The sequence below is a fragment of the Sturnus vulgaris genome, chromosome W (assembly GCF_052056855.1).
Source record: "Sturnus vulgaris isolate bStuVul1 chromosome W, bStuVul1.hap1, whole genome shotgun sequence".
NCBI lineage: Eukaryota > Metazoa > Chordata > Aves > Passeriformes > Sturnidae > Sturnus > Sturnus vulgaris.
This window is the reverse complement of record NC_142282.1, coordinates 72,629,821-72,651,376: the sequence shown is the minus strand read 5'-3', so window position 1 is coordinate 72,651,376 and position 21,556 is coordinate 72,629,821.

Sequence of the window (21,556 nt, the reverse complement as noted above, 5' to 3'; positions counted from 1 at the left end):
TCCCATCCCAGGGATGCCATCCCATCCCAGAGATCCCATCCAGCGATCCCATCTAATCCCAGGGATCCCATCCCATCGCATCTCATTCCAGGGACCCTATCCCAGGAATCCCATCCCATCCCATCTCATCCCATTCCATCCAAGGAACCCAACTCAGGGATCCCATCCCATCCCAGGGATTCATCCCATTCCATCCCAACCCATTCCATCCCAGGGATCCCATCCCAGCGATCCCGTCCCATCCCAGGGATCCCATCCCATCCCAGGGATCCCATCCCATCCCAGGGATTCATCCCATCCCATCCCATCCCATCACATCGATCCCATCGATCCCATGCCAGGGATCGCATCCCAGGGATGCCATCCCATCCCAGAGATCCCATCCAGCGATCCCATCTAATCCCAGGGATCCCATCCCATCACATCTCATTCCAGGGACCCCATCCCAGGAATCCCATCCCATCCCATCCCATCTCATCCCATTCCATCCAAGGAACCCAACCCAGGGATCCCATCCCATCCCAGGGATTCATCCCATTCCATCCCATCCCATCCCATCGATCCCATCGATCCCATCCCAGGGATCCCATCCCAGGGATCCCATCTCATCCCAGGGATCCCATCCCATCCCAGGGATTCCATCCCATCACAGGGATCCCGTCCCATCCCATCCCATCCCATCCCATCACAGGTATCCCATCCCATCCCATCCCATCCCATCCCATCCCATCCCATCCCATCCCATCCCAGGGATCCCTTCCCAGGGATCCCATCCCATCCCATCCCAGGGATCCCATCGCATCCCAGGGATCCCATCCCAGGGGTCCCATCGCTTCCGTGGAATCCCATCGCATCCCAGGGATCCCATCCCATCCCAGGCACCCCTTCCCAGGGATCCCATCCCATCCCATCCCATCCCAGTGATACCATCCCAGAGATCCCATTCCGTCCCACGGATCCCATCCCATCCCAGGTATCCCATCCCATCCCATCCCATCCCATCCCATCCCAGGGGTCCCATCGCTTCCGTGGAATCCCATCGCATCCCAGGGATCCCATCCCATCCCAGGCACCCCTTCCCAGGAATCCCATCCCATCCCATCCCATCCCATCACATCCCATCCCATCCCAGAGATCCCATACCAGGGATCCCATCCCATCCCATCCCATCCCATCCCATCCCATCCCATCCCATCCCATCCCATCCCATCGATCCCATCCCAGGGATCCCGTCCCATCCCTGAGATCCCATCCCAGCGATCCCATCTCATCCCAGGGATGCCATCCCATCACATCTCATTCCAGGGATCCCATCCCAGGGATCCCACCCCATCCCATCCCATCCCAGGGATCCCATCCAATCCCAGGGATCCCATCCCAGGGATCCCATCCCATCCCAGGGATTCCATCCCATCACAAGGAACCCACCCAATCCCATCCCATCCCATCCCATCCCATCACAGGTATCCCATCCCATCCCATCCCATCCCATCCCATCCCATCCCATCCCATCCCAGGGATCCCTTCCCAGGGATTTCATCCCATCCCATCCCATCCCATCCCATCACAGCGATCCCATCCCATCCCAGGGATCCCACCCCATCCCAGGGATCCCATTCCAGGGATCCCATCCATCCCATCCCATCCCAGGGATCCCATCCAATCCAAGGGATCCCATCCCAGGGATCCCATCCCATCCCAGGGATTCCATCCCATCCCAGGTATCCCATCCCATCCCATCCCATCCCAGTGATCCCTTCCCCGGGATCCCATCCCATCCCATCCCATCCCAGGGATCCCATCCCAGGGGTCCCATCACTTCCGTGAAATCCCATCGCATCCCAGGGATCCCATCCCATCCCAGGCACCCCTTCCCAGGGATCCCATCCCATCCCAGGGATCCCATCCCGTCCCACGGATCCCATCCCATCCCATCCCATGCCTGGGATCCCATCCCATCCCAGGGATCCCATCCCATCCCAGGGATCCCACCCCATCCCATCCCATCCCAGGGATCCCATCCAATCCCAGGGATCCCATCCCAGGGATCCCATCCCATCCCAGGGATTCCATCCCATCACAAGGAACCCACCCAATCCCATCCCATCCCATCCCATCCCATCCCATCCCATCACAGGTATCCCATCCCATCCCATCCCATCCCATCCCATCCCATCCCATCCCATCACAGCGATCCCATCCCATCCCATGGATCCCATCCCATCCCAAGGATCCCATCCCAGGGAACCCATCCCATCCCATGGATCCCATCCCATCACATCCCATCCCATCCCATTCCATCCCATCCCAACCCATCCCATCCCATCCCAGGGATCCCATCCATCCCATTCCAGGGATCCCATCCCAGGGATGCCATCCCATCCCAGAGATCCCATCCAGCGATCCCATCTAATCCCAGGGATCCCATCCCATCACATCTCATTCCAGGGACCCTATCCCAGGAAGCCCATCCCATCCCATCTCATCCCATTCCATCCAAGGAACCCAACTCAGGGATCCCATCCCATCCCAGGGATTCATCCCATTCCATCCCAACCCATTCCATCCCAGGGATCCCATCCCAGCGATCCCGTCCCATCCCAGGGATCCCATCCCATCCCAGGGATCCCATCCCATCCCAGGGATTCATCCCATCCCATCCCATCCCATCACATCGATCCCATCGATCCCATGCCAGGGATCGCATCCCAGGGATGCCATCCCATCCCAGAGATCCCATCCAGCGATCCCATCTAATCCCAGGGATCCCATCCCATCACATCTCATTCCAGGGACCCCATCCCAGGAATCCCATCCCATCCCATCCCATCCCATCTCATCCCATTCCATCCAAGGAACCCAACCCAGGGATCCCATCCCATCCCAGGGATTCATCCCATTCCATCCCATCCCATCCCATCGATCCCATCGATCCCATCCCAGGGATCCCATCCCAGGGATCCCATCTCATCCCAGGGATCCCATCCCATCACATCTCATTCCAGGGACCCCCTCCCAGGAATCCCATCCCGTCCCATCCCATCCCATCCCATCCCATCCCATCCCAGGGATACCATCCCATCCCAGGGATCCCATCCCACGGATCCCATCCCATCCCATCCCATCCCAACTCATCCCATTCCATCCAAAGAACCCAACCCAGGGATCCCATCCCATCCCAGGTATCCCTCCCATCCCATCCCATCCCATACCATCCCATCCCATCCCATACCATCCCATCCCATCCCATACCATCCCATCCCATCCAGAGATCCCATGAAATCCCATCCCAGGGATCCCATCCCATCCCAGGGACCCCATCCCCGGGATCCCATCCCATCCCAGGGACCCCATCCCATCCCATCACATCCCATCCCAGGGATCCCATCCCAGGGATCCCATCCCAGGGATCCCATCCCAGGGATCCCATCCCATCCCAGGGACCACATCCCATCCCATCCCATCCCAGGGATTCCATCCCATCACAGGGATCCCATCCCACCCCATCCCATCCCATCCCATCCCATCCCATCCCATCCCATCCCATCACAGGTATCCCATCCCATCCCATCCCATCCCATCACATCCCATCCCGGGGTCCCCTTCCCCGGGATCCCATCCAATCCCATCCCAGGGATCCCATCCCAGGGGTCCCATCGCTTCCGTGGAATCCCATTGCATCCCAGGGATCCCATCCCGTCCCAGGCACCCCTTCCCAGGAATCCCATCCCATCCCATCCCATCCCATCACATCCCATCCCATCCCAGAGATCCCATCCCAGGGATCCCATCCCATCACAGCGATCCCATCCCATCCCAGGGATCCCACCCCATCCCAGGGATCCCATCCCAGGGATCCCATCCCATCCCATCCCATCCCAGGGATCCCATCCAATCCCAGGGATCCCATCCCATCCCAGGGATCCCACCCCATCCCAGGGATCCCATCCCAGGGATCCCATCCCATCCCATCCCATCCCATCCCATCCCAGGGATCCCATCCAATCCCAGGGATCCCATCCCATCCCAGGGATCCCTCCCCATCCCAGTGATCCCATCCCAGGGATCCCATCCCATCCCATCCCATCCCAGGGATCCCATCCAATCCCAGGGATCCCATCCCATCCCAGGGATCCCATCCCATCCCATCCCATCCCTGGGATCCCATCCCATCCCAGGGATCCCATCCCAGGGATCCCATCCAATCCCAGGGATCCCATCCCAGGGATCCCATCCCATGGATTCCCTGGGATGGGATGTGATCCCTGGGATGTTATGCCTGGGATGGGATGGGATCCCTGGGATGGGATGGGATGGGATGGGATGGGTTCCATGGGATGGGATCCCTGGGTTGGAATGGCATGGGATGGGATGGGATGGGATGAGATAGGATGGCTGGGATTGGATCCCTGGGATGAGATGGGATCCCTGGGATGTGATCCCTGGAATGGGATGGGATCCCTGGGATGTTATGGGATCCGTGGGATGTGATGGGATGGGATTCCTGGGATGGGAATGGGTGGGATGGGATGGGATGGGATGGTATCCCTGGGATGGGATTGGTTCGGATGGGATCCCTGGGATGGGATGGAATACCTGGCATGAGATAGCAGGAATGATATAGGATGGGATGGGATGGGATGGGATGGGATGGGATGGGATGGGATGGGATGGGATGGGATGGGATGGGATGGGACGGGATGGGATCCCTGCTATGGGATGGGATGGGATCCCTGCGCTGGGATGGGATGGGATGGTATCCCTGGGATGGGATACCTGGGATGGGATGGGATCGCAGGTATGGGATGGAATCCCTGGGATGGGATCCCGGGGATGGGATCATTGAGATGGGATCCCTGGGATGGGATGGGATGGGATGGGATGGGATGGGATGGGATGGGATGGGATGGAATGGGATGGGGGGGGATGGGATTGGTTGGGATGGGATTGGATCCCTTGGATGAGATGGGATCCCTGGGATGGGATCCCTGGGATGGGATGGGATGGGATGGGATGGGATAGGGTGGGATGGGATGGGTTGGGATGGGATGGGATCCCTGGGATGGGATGGTATCCCTGGGATGGGATGTGATGCCTGGAATGGGATGGGATGGAATGGGATGGGATGGGTTGGGAAACCTGGGATGGGATGTTATGGGATCCCTGGGATGAGATGGGATGGGATTGGATCCCTGGGATGGGATGAGATGGGATCCCAGGGATGGGATCCCTGGGATGTGATCCCTCGTATGGGATGGAATCCCTGGGATGGGATGGAATCCCTGGGATGGGGTCCCGGGGATGGGATGGGATCTCTGGGATGGGATGGGATGGGATGGGATGGGATGGGATGGGATGGGATGGGATGGGATGGGATGGGTTGGGATGGGATGGAATGGGACGGGATGCGATGGGCTAGGATCGCTGGGATTGGATCCCTGGGATGAGATGGGAACCATGGGATGGGATGGGATGCGATGGGCTAGGATCGCTGGGATTAGATCCCTGGGATGAGAAGGGAAACCTGGGATGGGATCCCTGGGATGGGATGTGATGGGATGGGATGGGATGGGAAGGGTTGGTATCCCTGGGATGGGATGGGATCCCTTGGATGAGATAGGTTGCCTGGGATGGGAACAGATGGGACGGCATGGAATGCGATCAGATGGGATGGGATCTCTGGGTTCGGATGGGACCCCTGGGATGGGGCGGGATGGGATGGGATGGCATTGGATGGGATGGGATGGGATGGGATGGTGTCCCTGGGATGGGATGGGATCACTGGGATGGGATGGGATGGAATGGGATGGGATGGGATGGTTTGGGATGGGATGGGATCCCTGGGTTGTGATGGATTCCATGGGATGGGATTTTTGGGATGGGATTCCTGGGATGGGATGGCATGGGATGGGATGGGATGGGATGGGATAGGATCGCTGGGATTGGATCCCTGGGATGAGATGGTATCCCTGGGATGGGATGGCATCCCTGGGATGTTATCCCTGAGATGGGATGGGATGGGATGGGATGGGATGGGATGGGATGGGATGGGATGGGATGGGATGGGATCCCTGGGATGGGATGAGTTCCCTGGGATGGGATGGGTTGGGATGGGATGGAATGGGATGGGATGGGATGGAATGGGATGGGATCCCTGGGGTGGGATGGGATCCCTGGGATGTTATCCCTGGGATGGGATGGGATCCCTGGGATGGGATGGGATGGGAAGGGATGGGATGGGAGGGGATGGGATCCCTGGGATTGGATCCCTGGGATGAGATGGGATCCCTGGGTTGGGGTCCCTGAGATGGGATGGGATGGGATGGGATAGGATGGGATCCCTGGGATGGGATGGGATGGGATCCCTGGGATGGGATGGGATCCCTGGGATGGGATCCCTGGGATGGGATGGGATCCCTGGGATGGGATGGGATCCCTGGGATGGGATCCCTGGGATGGGATGGGATCCATGGGATGGGATCCCTGGGATGGGATCCATGGGATGAGATGGGATGGGATTGGATCCCTAGGATGGGATGAGATGGGATCCTAGGGATGGGATCCCTGGAATGGGATGGGATCCCTGGGATGGGATGGGATCCCTGGGATGGGATCCCTGGGATGGGATCCATGGGATGGGATGGGTTGGGATGGACTGGGAACCGTTGGATGGGATCTTATGGGATCCCTGGGATGAGATGGGATGGGATGGGATCCCTGGGATGGGATGGGATGGGATCCCTGGGATGGGATGGAATCCCTGGGATGGGATCCCGGGGATGGGATGGGATCCCTGGGATGTGATCCCTGGGATCGGATGGGATGGGATGGGATGGGATGGGATGGGATGGGATGGGATGGGATGGGATGGGATGGAATGGGATGGCATGGGATGGTTTGGGATGGGATGGGATCCCTGGGTTGGGATGGATTCCATGGGATGGGATTTTTGGTATGGGATCCCTGGGATGGGATCGGATGGGATGGGATGGGATGGGATAGGATCGCTGGGATTGGATGCCTGGGATGAGATGGTATCCCTGGGATGGGATGGAATGGGATGGGATGGGGTGGGATGGGATTGGTTGGGATGGGACGCCATCCCTGGGATGGGATGGGTTTGGATGGGATGGGATCCCTGGTATGTGATGGGATGGGATGGGATGGGATGGGATGGGATGGGATGGGATGGGATGGGATGGGATGGGATGGGATGGGATGGGATGGGATGTGATGGGATGGGATGGGATCCCTTCTATGGGATGGGATGGGATCATTGCGCTGGGATGGGATGGGATGGTATCCCTGCGATGGGATACCTGAGATGGGATCGGATGGAATTGGATGGGATGGGCTGGGATCCCTGGGATGGGATGGGATGGGATGGGATGGGATGGGATGGGATGGGATCCCTGGGATGGGATCGGATGGGATGGGATGGGATCCCTGGGATTGGATGGGGTGGGATCCCTGGGATGGGATGTGTTCCCTGGGATGTGATGGGATCACTGGAATGGGATGGGATGGGATGGGATCCCTGGGTTGGGATCGAATCCCTGGGATGGCATCCATGAGATGGGATGGGATCTCTGACATGGGATCCCAGGGATAGGATGTGATCCCTGGGATGAGATGGGATGGGATGGAATGGGATGGGATCCCTGGGATGGGATGAGATAGGATCCCTGGGATGGGATGGGATCCCTGGGATGTTATCCCTGGCATGGGATGGGATCCCTGGGATGGGATGGGATGGGATGGGATGGGATGGGATGGGATGGGATGGGATGGGATGGGATGGGAAGGGATGGGATGGGATGGGAGGGGATGGGATCCCTGGGATTGGATGCCTGGGATGAGATGGGATCCCTGGGTTGGGATCTCTGAGATGGGATGGGATGGGATAGGATGGGATCCCTGGGATGGGATGGAATGGGATCCCTGGGATGGGATGGGATCCCTGGGATGGGATCCATGGGATGGGATGTGTTGGGATGGATTGGGAACCGTTGGATGGGATCTTATGGGATCCCTGGGATGAGATGGGATGGGATTGGATTCTTGGGATGGGATGAGATGGGATCCTAGGTATGGGATCCCTGGAAGGTGATCCCTGGGATGGGATGGGATCCCTGGGATGGGATGGAATCCCTGGGATGGGATCCCAGGGATGGGATCATTGAGATGGGATCCCTGGGATGGGATGGGATGGGATGGGATGGGATGGGATGGGATGGGAACCCGGCTATGGCATGGGATCTCTGGGATGGCATGGGATGGGATGGGGTGGGATGGGATTGGTTGGGATGGGATTGGATCCCTTGGATGAGATGGGATCCCTGGGATGGGATCCCTGGGATGGGATGGGATGGGATGGGATGGGATGGGATGGGATGGGATGGGATGGGATGGGATGGGATGGGATGGGATAGGGTGGGATGGGATGGGTTGGGATGGGATGGGATCCCTGCGCTGGGATGGGATGGGATGGTATCCCTTGGATGGGATACCTGGGATGGGATGGGATCCCAGGTATGGGATCCCTGGGATGGGATGGGATGGAATGGGATGGGATGGGATGGGATGGGATGGGAACCCTGCTATGGCATGGGATCTCTGGGATGGCATGGGATGGGATGGGAAGGGATGGGATGGGATGGGATGGGATGGGATGGGATGGGATGGGATGTGATGGGATGGGATGGAATGGGATGGGGTGGGATGGGATTGGTAGGGATGGGATTGGATCCCTTGGATGAGATGGGATCCCTGGGATGGGATCCCTGGGATGGGATGGGATGGGATGGGATGGGATGGCATGGCATGAGATGGGATGGCATGGCATGGCATGGGATAGCATGGGATGGGATACGGCGGGATGGGATGGGTTGGGATGGGATGGGATCCCTGGGATGGGATGGTATCCCTGGGATGGGATGTGATGCCTGGAATGGGATGGGATGGGATGGAATGGGATGGGATTGGTTGGGGAACCTGGGATGGCATGTTATGGGATCCCTGGGATGAGATGGGATGGCTTTGGATCCCTGGGATGGGATGAGATGGGATCCCAGGGATGGGATCCCTGGGATGTGATCCCTCGTATGGGATGGAATCCCTGGGATGGGATGGAATCCCTGGGATGGGGTCCCGGGGATGGGATGGGATCCTTGGGATGGGATCCCGGGGATGGGATGGGATGGGATCGGATCTCTGGGATGGGATGGAATGGGATGGGATGGGTTGGGATGGGGTGGGATGGGATTGGATGGGCTACAATGGGATGGAATGGGATGGGATGGGATGGGATGGGATGCGATGGGCTAGGATCGCTGGGATTGGATCCCTGGGATGAGATGGGAACGCTGGGATGGGATCCCTGGGATGGGATGTGATGGGATGGGATGGGATGGGAAGGGATGGTATCCCTGGGATGGGATGGGATCCCTTGGATGAGATAGGTTGCCTGGGATGGGAACAGATGGGACGGCATGGAATGCGATCAGATGGGATGGGATCTCTGGTTTCGGATGGGACCCCTGGGATGGGACGGGATGGGATGGGATGGCATTGGATGGGATGGGATGGGATGGGATGGGATGGGATGGGATGGTATCCCTTGGATGGGATGGGATAACTGGGATGGGATGGGATCGATTGGGATGGGATCGCATGGGATGGAATGGGATGGGATGGTTTGGGATGGAATGGGATCCCTGGGTTGGGATGGATTCCATGGGATGGGATTTTTGGGATGGGATCCCTGGGATGGAATGGGATGGGATGGGATAGGATCGCTGGGATGGTATCCCTGGGATGGGATGGCATCCCTGGGATGGGATGGCATCCCTGGGATGTTATCCCTGACATGGAATGGAATCCATGGGATGGGATGGGATGGGATGGGATGGGATGGGATGGGATGGGATGGGATGGGATGGGATGGGATGGGATGGGATGCGATGGGATGGGATGGGATGGGATGGGATGGGATGGGATGTGATGGGATGGGATCCCTGGGATGGGATGGGTTCCCTGGGATGGGATCCCTGGGATGGGATGGGTTGGGATGGGATGGAATGGGATGGGATGGGATGTGATGGGATGGGATCCCTGGGATGGGATGGGTTCCCTGGGATGGGATCCGAGGGATGGGATCCATGGGATGTGATGGGATGGGATGGGATGGGATCCCTGGGATGGGATGGGATGGGATGGAATGGGATGGGATCCCTGGGGTGGGATGGGATGGAAAGGGATGGGATGCGAGGGGATGGGATCCCTGGGATTGGATCCCTGGGGTAGTATGGGATTCCTGGGTTGGGATCGAATCCCTGGGATGGCATCCGTGAGATGGGATGGGGTCTCTGAGATGGGATCCCTGGGATGGGATGTGATCCCTGGGATGAGATGGGATGGGATGGAAAGGGATGGGATCCCTGGTATGGGATGGGATCCCTGGGATATTATCCCTGGGATGGGATGGGATCCCTGGGATGGGATTGGATGGGAAGGGATGGGATGGGAGGGGATTGGATCCCTGGGATTGGATCCCTGGGATGAGATGGGATCCCTCGGTTGGGATCCCTGACATGGGATGGGATGCGATAGGATGGGATCCCTGGGATGGGATGGAATGGGATGGGATCCTAGGGATGGGATCCCTGGAATGTGATCCCTGGGATGGGATGGGATCGATGGAATGGAATCCCTGGGATGGCATGGGATGGGATCGGATGGGATGGGATGGAATGGGATGGGATGGGGTGGGATGGGATTGGATTGGTTGGGATGGGACCCCATCCCTGGGATGGGATGGGATGGGATGGGATGGGATCCCTGGGATGGGATGGGATCCCTGGGATGGGATGGGTTTGGATGGGATTGGATCCCTGGGATGGGAAGGGATGGTATCCCAGGGATGGGAACAGATGAAATGGGATCCCTGGGATGGGATGGAATCCATGGAATGGGATAACTGGGATGGGATGGGATCTCTGGGATAGGACGGGTTGGGATGGGATCCCTGGGATGGTATGGGATGGGATCCCTGGGATGGGATGGGATGGTATCCCTGGGATGGGATTGGTTGGGATGGGATCCCTGGGATGCGATCCCTGGGATGAGATGGGATCCCTGGGTTGGGATCCCTGAGATGGGATGGGATGGCATAGGATAGGATCCCTGGGATGGGATGGAATGGGATGGGATCCCTGGGATGGGATGGGATGTGATCCCTGGGATGGGATGGGATCCCTGGGATGTGATGGAATCCCTGGGATGGGATCCCGGGGATGGGATGGGATTCCTGGGATGGGATCCCTGGGATCGGATGGGATGGGATGGGATCCCTGCTATGGCATGGGATCTCTGGGATGGCATGGGATGGGATGGGATGGCATGGCATGGGATAGCATGGGATGGGATAGGGTGGGATGGGATGGGTTGGGATGGGATGCCATCCCTGGGATGGGATGGGATGGGATGGGATGGGATGGGATCCCTGGAATGGGATCCCTGGGATAGTATGGGATCCCTGGGTTGGGATCGAAGCCCTGGGATGGCATCCGTGAGATGGGATGGGATCTCTGACATGGTATCCCTGGGATGGGATGTGATCCCTGGGATGAGATGGGATGGAATGGAATGGGATGGGATCCCTGGGATTGGATCTCTGGGATGAGATGGGATCCCTGGGTTGGGATCCCTGAGATGGGATGTGATGGGATCCCTGGGATGGGATGGAATGGGATGGGATCCCTGGGATGGGATGGGATGGGATCCCTGGGATGGGATGGGATGGGATCCCTCAGATGGGATGGGATCCCTGGAATGGGATCCCTGGGATGTGATGTGATACCTGGGATGTTATCCCTGGGATGGGATGGGATCCCTGGGATGGGATGGGATGGGATGGGATCCCTGGGATGGGATGGGATCCCTGGGATGTTATCCCTGGGATGGGATGGGATACCTGGGATGGGATGGGATGGGAAGGGATGGGATGGGATGGGAGGGGATGGGATCCCTGGGATTGGATCCCTGGGATGAGGTGGGATCCCTGGGTTGGGATCCCTGAGATGGGATGGGATGGGATGGGATAGGATGGGATCCCTGGGATGGGATGGAATGGGATGGGATCCCTGGGATGGGATGGGATGGGATCCCTGGGATGGGATCCCTGGGATGGGATCCCTGGGATGGGATGGGTTGGGATGGATTGGGAACCGTTGGATGGGATCTTATGGGATCCCTGGGATGAGATGGGATGGGATTGGATCCCTGGGATGGGATGAGATGGGATCCTAGGGATGGGATCCCTGGAATGTGATCCCGGGGATGGGATTGGATCCCTGGGATGGGATGAGATGGGATCCTAGGGATGGCATCCCTGGAATGTGATCCCGGGGATGGGATGGGATCCCTGGGATGGGATGGAATCCCTGGGATGGGATGGGATGGTATCCCTGGGATGGGATTGGTTGGGATGGGATCCCTGGGATGCGATCCCTGGGATGAGATGGGATCCCTGGGTTGGGATCCCTGAGATGGGATGGGATGGCATAGGATAGGATCCCTGGGATGGGATGGAATGGGATGGGATCCCTGGGATGGGATGGGATGTGATCCCTGGGATGGGATGGGATCCCTGGGATGTGATGGAATCCCTGGGATGGGATCCCGGGGATGGGATGGGATTCCTGGGATGCCATCCCTGGGATGGGATGGGATGGGATGGGATCCCTGGAATGGGATCCCTGGGATAGTATGGGATCCCTGGGTTGGGATCGAAGCCCTGGGATGGCATCCGTGAGATGGGATGGGATCTCTGACATGGTATCCCTGGGATGGGATGTGATCCCTGGGATGAGATGGGATGGAATGGAATGGGATGGGATCCCTGGGATTGGATCTCTGGGATGAGATGGGATCCCTGGGTTGGGATCCCTGAGATGGGATGTGATGGGATCCCTGGGATGGGATGGAATGGGATGGGATCCCTGGGATGGGATGGGATGGGATCCCTGGGATGGGATGGGATGGGATCCCTGGGATGGGATGGGATCCCTGGAATGGGATCCCTGGGATGTGATGTGATACCTGGGATGTTATCCCTGGGATGGGATGGGATCCCTGGGATGGGATGGGATGGGATGGGATGGGATCCCTGGGATGGGATGGGATCCCTGGGATGTTATCCCTGGGATGGGATGGGATACCTGGGATGGGATGGGATGGGAAGGGATGGGATGGGATGGGAGGGGATGGGATCCCTGGGATTGGATCCCTGGGATGAGGTGGGATCCCTGGGTTGGGATCCCTGAGATGGGATGGGATGGGATGGGATAGGATGGGATCCCTGGGATGGGATGGAATGGGATGGGATCCCTGGGATGGGATGGGGTGGGATCCCTGGGATGGGATCCCTGGGATGGGATCCATGGGATGGGATGGGTTGGGATGGATTGGGAACCGTTGGATGGGATCTTATGGGATCCCTGGGATGAGATGGGATGGGATTGGATCCCTGGGATGGGATGAGATGGGATCCTAGGGATGGGATCCCTGGAATGTGATCCCGGGGATGGGATTGGATCCCTGGGATGGGATGAGATGGGATCCTAGGGATGGCATCCCTGGAATGTGATCCCGGGGATGGGATGGGATCCCTGGGATGGGATGGAATCCCTGGGATGGGATCCCGGGGATGGGATGGGATCCCGGGGATGGGATCCCTGGGATGGGATGGGATGGGATGGGATGGGATGGGATGGGATCCCTGGGATGGGAATGGTTCCCTGGGATGGGATGGGATGGGATGGAATGGGATGGGATCCCTGGGATGGGATCCCTGGGATGTTACCCCTGGGATGGGGTGGGATACCTGGGATGGGATGGGATGGGATGGGAGGGGATGGGATGGGAGGGGATGGGATCCCTGGGATTGGATCCCTGGGATGAGATGGGATCCCTGGGTTGGGATCCCTGAGATGGGATGGGATGGGATAGGATGGGATCCCTGGGATGGGATGGGATGGGATGGGATCCCTGGGATGGGATGGGATGGGATCCCTGGGATGGGATGGGATCCCTGGGATGGGATACCTGGGATGGGATCGGATGGAATTGGATGGGATGGGCTGGGATCCCTGGGATGGGATGGGATGGGATGGGATGGCATTGGATGGGATGGGATGGGATGGGATGGAAAGGGATGGTATCCCTGGGATGGGATGGGAACACTGGGATGGGATGGGATGGGATGGAATGGAATGGGATGGGATGGGATGGGATGGGATGGCATGGGATGGGATGGAATGGGATCCCTGGGATGGGATGGGATCCCTGGGATGGGATCCCTGGGATGGGATCCATGGGATGGGATGTGATCCCTGGGATGGGATGGGATCCCTGGCATGGGATGAAATCCCTGGGATGGTATCCCTGGAATGGGATTGTTTGGAATGGGATCCCTGGGATGGAATGGAATACCTGGCATGAGATAGCAGGGATGATATGGGATGGGATGGCATGGGATGGGATGGGATGGGATGGGATCCCTGCTATGGGATGGGATGGGATCCCTGCGCTGGGATGGGATGGTATCCCTGGGATGGGATACCTGGGATGGGATCGCATGGAATTGGATGGGATGGGCTGGGTTCCCTGGGATGGGATGGGATGGGATGCGATGGGATGGGAAGGGATCCCTGTGATGGGATCGGATGGGATGGGATGGGATCCCTGGGATGGGATGGGATCCCTGGGATGGGATGTGTTCATTGGGATGGGATGGGATCACTGGAATGGGATGGGATGGGATGGGATTCCTGGGATGGGATGGGATGGGATCCCTGGATTGGGATCCCTGGGATAATATGGGATCCCTGGGTTGGGATCGAATCCCTGGGATGGCATCCGTGAGATGGGATGGGGTCTCTGAGATGGGATCCCTGGGATGGGATGTGATCCCTGGGATGAGATGGGATGGGATGGAAAGGGATGGGATCCCTGGGATGGGATGGGATCCCTGGGATGTTATCCCTGGGATGGGATGGGATCCCTGGGATGGGATTGGATGGGAAGGGATGGGATGGGAGGGGATGGGATCCCTGGGATTGGATCCCTGGGATGAGATGGGATCCCTCGGTTGGGATCCCTGAGATGGGATGGGATGCGATAGGATGGGATCCCTGGGATGGGATGGAATGGGATGGGATCCTAGGGATGGGATCCCTGGAATGTGATCCCTGGGATGGGATGGGATCGATGGAATGGAATCCCTGGGATGGCATGGGATGGGATCGGATGGGATGGGATGGGATGGGATGGGATGGGATCCCTGGGATGGTATTTGATGGGATCCCTGGGATGGGATGGGATGGTATCCCTGGGATGGGATTGGTTGGGATGGGATCCCTGGGATGGGATCCCTGAGATGGGATGGGATGGGATGTGATGGGATGGGATGGGATCCCATCTATGGGATGGGATGGGATCATTGCGCTGGGATGGGATGGGATGGTATCCCTGGGATGGGATACCTGAGATGGGATCGGATGGAATTGGATGGGATGGGCTGGGATCCCTGGGATGGGATGGGATGCGATGGGCTGGGATGGGATCCCTGGGATTGGATGGGGTGGGATCCCTGGGATGGGATGGGATCACTGGAATGGGATGGGATGGGATTCCTGGGATGGGATGGGATCCCTGGAATGGGTTCCCTGGGATAGTATGGAATCCCTGGGTTGGGATCGAATCCCTGGGATGGCATCCATGAGATGGGATGGGATCTCTGACATGGGATCCCTGGGATGGGATGGGATGGGATGGCATGGGATGGGATGGGATGGGATGGGATGGGATGGGATGGGATGGGATGGGTTGGGATGGGATGGGATCCCTGTGTTGGGATGGATTCCATGGGATGGGATTTTTGGGATGGGATCCCTGGGATGGGATGGGATGGGATGGGATGGGATGGGATAGGATCGCTGGGATTGGATCCCTGGGATGAGATGGGATCCCGGGGATGGGATCCCTGGGATGGGATGGGTTGGGATGGGATGGAATGGGTTGGGATGGGATGGGATGGGATGGGATGGGATGGGATCCCTGGGATGGGATGGGTTCCCTGGTCTGGGATCCGTGGGATGGGATGGGATCCATGGGATGGGATGGGTTGGGATTGGACGGGACGGGATGGGATGGGATGGGATCCCTCAGATGGGATGGGATCCCTGGGATGGGATCCCTGGGATGGGATGGGATCCCTGGGATGGGATGGGTTCCCTGGGATGGGATGGGATGGGATGGAATGGGATGGGATCCCTGGGATGGGATGGGATCCCTGGGATGTTATCCCTGGGATGGGATGAGATCCCTGGGATGGGATGGTATGGGATGGGATGGGATGGGAAGGGATGGGATGGAAGGGGATGGGATCCCTGGGATTGGATCCCTGGGATGAGATGGGATCCCTGGGTTGGGATCCCTGAGATGGGATGGGATGGGATGGGATAGGATGGGATCCCTGGGATGGGATGGAATGGGATGGGATCCCTGGGATGGGATGGGATGGGATCCCTGGGATGGGATGGGATCCCTGGGATGGAATCCCTGGGATGGGATCCATGGGATGGGATGGGTTGGGATGGATTGGGAACCGTTGGATGGGATCTTATGGGATCCCTGGGATGAGATGGGATGCGATTGGATCCCTGGGATGGGATGAGATGTGATCCTAGGGATGGGATCCCTGGAATGTGATCCCTGGGATGGGATGTGATCCCTGGGATGGGATGGGATCCCTGGGATGTGATGGAATCCCTGGGCTGGGATCCCGGGGATGGGATGGGATGGGATCCCTGATATGGCATGGGATCTCTGGGATGGCATGGGATGGGATGGGATGGGATGGGATGGGATGGGATGGAATGGGATGGGATGGAATGGGATGGGATGGGGTGGGATGGGATTGGTTGGGATGGGATGCCATCCCTGGGATGGGATGGGATGGGATCCCTGGGATGGGATGGGATCCATGGAATGGGATGGGTTGGGATCCCTGGGATGGGATGGGATCCCTGGGATGGGATGTGTTCCCTGGGATGGGATGGGATCCATGGAATGGGATGGGTTGGGATCCCTGGGATGGGATGGTATCCCTGGGATGGGATGTGTTCATTGGGATGGGATGGGATCACTGGAATGGGATGGGATGGGATTCCTGGGTTAAGATGGGATGGGATCCCTGGAATGGGATCCCTGGGATAGTATGGGATCCCTGGGTTGGGATCGAAGCCCTGGGATGGCATCCGTGAGATGGGATGGGATCTCTGACATGGTATCCCTGGGATGGGATGTGATCCCTGGGATGAGATGGGATGGAATGGCATGGGATCCCTGGGATGGGATGGGATCCCTGGGATGCTATCCCTGGGATGGGATGGGATCCCTGGGATGGGATGGGAAGGGATGGGATGGGAGGGGATGGGATCCCTGGGATTGGATCTCTGGGATGAGATGGGATCCCTGGGTTGGGATCCCTGAGATGGGATGTGATGGGATCCCTGGGATGGGATGGAATGGGATGGGATCCCTGGGATGGGATGGGATGGGATCCATGGGATGGGATGGGTTGGGATTGGACGGGACAGGATGGGATGGGATGGGATCCCTCAGATGGAATGGGATCCCTGGGATGGGATGGGATGGGAAGGGATGGGATGGGAGGGGAGGGGATGGGATCCCTGGGATTGGATCCCTGGGATGAGATGGGATCCCTGGGTTGGGATCCCTGAGATGGGATGGGATGGGATAGGATGGGATCCCCGGACTGAGATGGAATGGGATGGGATCCGTGGGATGGGATGGGATGGGATCCCTGGGATGGGATCCCTGGGATGGTATCCATGGGATGGGATGGGTTGGGATGGATTGGGAACCGTTGGATGGGATCTTATGGGATCCCTGGGATGAGATGGGATGGGATTGGATCCATGGGATGGGATGAGATGGGATCCTAGGGATGGGATCCCTGGAATGTGATCCCGGGGATGGGTGGGATCCCTGGGATGGGATGGAATCCCTGGGATGGGATCCCGGGGATGGGATCCCTGGGATGGGATGGGATGGGATGGGATCCCCGGGATGCGATGGGATGGGATGGGATGGGTTGGGCTGGGATGGGATCTCTGGGATGGGATGGGATGGGATGGGTCGGGATGGGATGGGATGGGATCCCTCAGATGGGATGGGATCCCTGGAATGGGATCCCTGGGATGGGATGTGATCCCTGGGATGTTATTCCTGGGATGGGATGGGATCCCTGGGATGGGATGGGATGGGATGGGATGGGATGGCATGGGATGGCATGGGATGGGATGGGATGGGATGGCATGGGATGGGATGGAATGGGATGGGATGGGATGGTATGGTTTGGGATGGGATGGGATCCCTGGGTTGGGATGGATTCCATGGGATGGGATTTTTGGGATGGTATCCCTGTGTTGGGATGGATTCCATGGGATAGGATTTTTGGGATGGGATCCCTGGGATGGGATGGGATGGGATGGGATGGGATCGCTGGGATTGGATACCTGGGATGAGATGGGATCCCGGGGATGGGATCCCTGGGATGGGATGGGTTGGGATGGAATGGGATGGGATGGGATGGGATGGGATGGGATGGGATCCCTGGGATGGGATGGGTTCCCTGGGATGGGATCCGTGGGATGGGATGGGATCCATGGGATGGGATGGGTTGGGATTGGACGGGACGGGATGGGATGGGATCCCTCAGATGGGATGGGATCCCTGGAATGGGATCCCTGGGATGGGATGTGATCCCTGGGATGTTATCCCTGGGATGGGATGGGATCCCTGGGATGGGATGGGATGGGATGGGAGGGGATGGGATCCCTGGGATTGGATCCCTGGGATGGGATGGGATCCCTGGGATGGGATCCATGGGATGGGATGTGATACCTGGGATGGGATGGGATCCCTGGCATGGGATGGAATCTCTGGGATGGGATACCGGGGATGGGATGGGATCCCTGGAATGGGATCCCTGGGATCGGATGGGATGGGATGGGATGGGATGGGATGGGATGGAATGGGATGGGATCCCTGGGATGGGATGGGATCCCTGGGATGTTATCCCTGGGATGGGATGGGATACCTGGGATGGGATGGGATGGGATGGGATGGGAAGGGATGGGATGGGAGGGGATGGGATCCCTGGGATTGGATCCCTGGGATGAGATGGGATCCCTGGGTTGGGATCCCTGAGATGGGATGGGATGGGATGGGATAGGATGGGATCCCTGGGATGGGATGGAATGGGATGGGATCCCTGGGATGGGATCCCTGGGATGGGATCCCTGGGATGGGATGGGATCCCTGGGATGGGATCCCTGGGATGGGATCCATGGGATGGGATGGGTTGGGATGGATTGGGAACCGTTGGATGGGATCGTATGGGATCCCTGGGATGAGATGGGATGGGATTGGATCCCTGGGATGGGATGAGATGGGATCCTAGGGATGGGATCCCTGGAATGTGATCCCAAGGATGGGATGGGATCCCTGGGATGGGATGGAATCCCTGGGATGGGATCCCGGGGATGGGATGGGATCCCGGGGATGGGATCCCCGGGATGGGATGGGATGGGATGGGATCCCCGGGATGGGATGGGATGGGATGGGATGGGATGGGATCCCCGGGATGGGATGGGTTCCCTGGGACGGGAAGGGATGGGATGGAATGGGATGGGATCCCTGGGATGGGATGGGATCCCTGGGATGTTATCCCTGGGATGGGATGGGATACCTGGGATGGGATGGGATGGGATGGGAAGGGATGGGATGGGAGGGGATGGGATCCCTGGGATTGGATCCCTGGGATGAGATGGGATCCCTGGGATGTTATCCCTGGGATGGGATGGGATACCTGGGATGGGATGGGATGGGATGGGATGGGATGGGATGGGATGGGATGGGACGGGACGGGATGGGATGGGATGGGATGGGATCCCTCAGATGGGATGGGATCCCTGGAATGGGATCCCTGGGATGGGATGTGATCCCTGGGATGTTATTCCTGGGATGGGATGGGATCCCTGGGATGGGATGGGATGGGATGGGATGGGTTCCATGGGATGGGATCGCTGGGATGGGATGGCATGGGATGGGATGGGATGAGATAGGATCGCTGGGATTGGATCTCTGGGATGAGATGGGATCCCTGGGATGGGATGGGATGGGATGGGATTCCTGGGATGGGATGGGATGGGATCCCTGGATTGGGATCCCTGGGATAATATGGGATCCCTGGGTTGGGATCGAATCCCTGGGATGGCATCCGTGAGATGGGATGGGGTCTCTGAGATGGGATCCCTGGGATGGGATGTGATCCCTGGGATGAGATGGGATGGGATGGAAAGGGATGGGATCCCTGGGATGGGATGGGATCCCTGGGATGTTATCCCTGGGATGGGATGGGATCCCTGGGATGGGATTGGATGGGAAGGGATGGGATGGGAGGGGATGGGATCCCTGGGATTGGATCCCTGGGATGAGATGGGATCCCTCGGTTGGGATCCCTGAGATGGGATGGGATGCGATAGGATGGGATCCCTGGGATGGGATGGAATGGGATGGGATCCTAGGGATGGGATCACTGGAATGTGATCCCTGGGATGGGATGGGATCGATGGAATGGAATCCCTGGGATGGCATGGGATGGGATCGGATGGGATGGGATGGGATGGAATGGGATGGGATGGGGTGGGATGGGATTGGTTGGGATGGGACCCCATCCCTGGGATGGGATGGGATGGGATGGGATCCAGGGGATGGGATGGGATCCAGGGGATGGGATGGGTTTGGATGGGATTGGATCCCTGGGATGGGAAGGGATGGGATCCCAGGGATGGGAACAGATGAAATGGGATCCCTGGGATGGGATGGAATCCTTGGAATGGGATAACTGGGATGGGATGGGATCCCTGGGAATGGGATGGGATGGGTTGGGATGGGATCCCTGGGATGGTATTTGATGGGATCCCTGGGATGGGATGGGATGGTATCCCTGGGATGGGATTGGTTGGGATGGGATCCCTGAGATGGGATGGGATGGGATGTGATGGGATGGGATGGGATCCCATCTATGGGATGGGATGGGATCATTGCGCTGGGATGGGATGGGATGGTATCCCTGGGATGGGATACCTGAGATGGGATCGGATGGAATTGGATGGGATGGGCTGGGATCCCTGGGATGGGATGGGATGCGATGGGCTGGGATGGGATCCCTGGGATTGGATGGGGTGGGATCCCTGGGATGGGATGGGATCACTGGAATGGGATGGGATGGGATTCCTGGGATGGGATGGGATCCCTGGAATGGGTTCCCTGGGATAGTATGGGATCCCTGGGTTGGGATCGAATCCCTGGGATGGCATCCATGAGATGGGATGGGATCTCTGACATGGGATCCCTGGGATGGGATGGGATGGGATGGCATGGGATGGGATGGGATGGGATG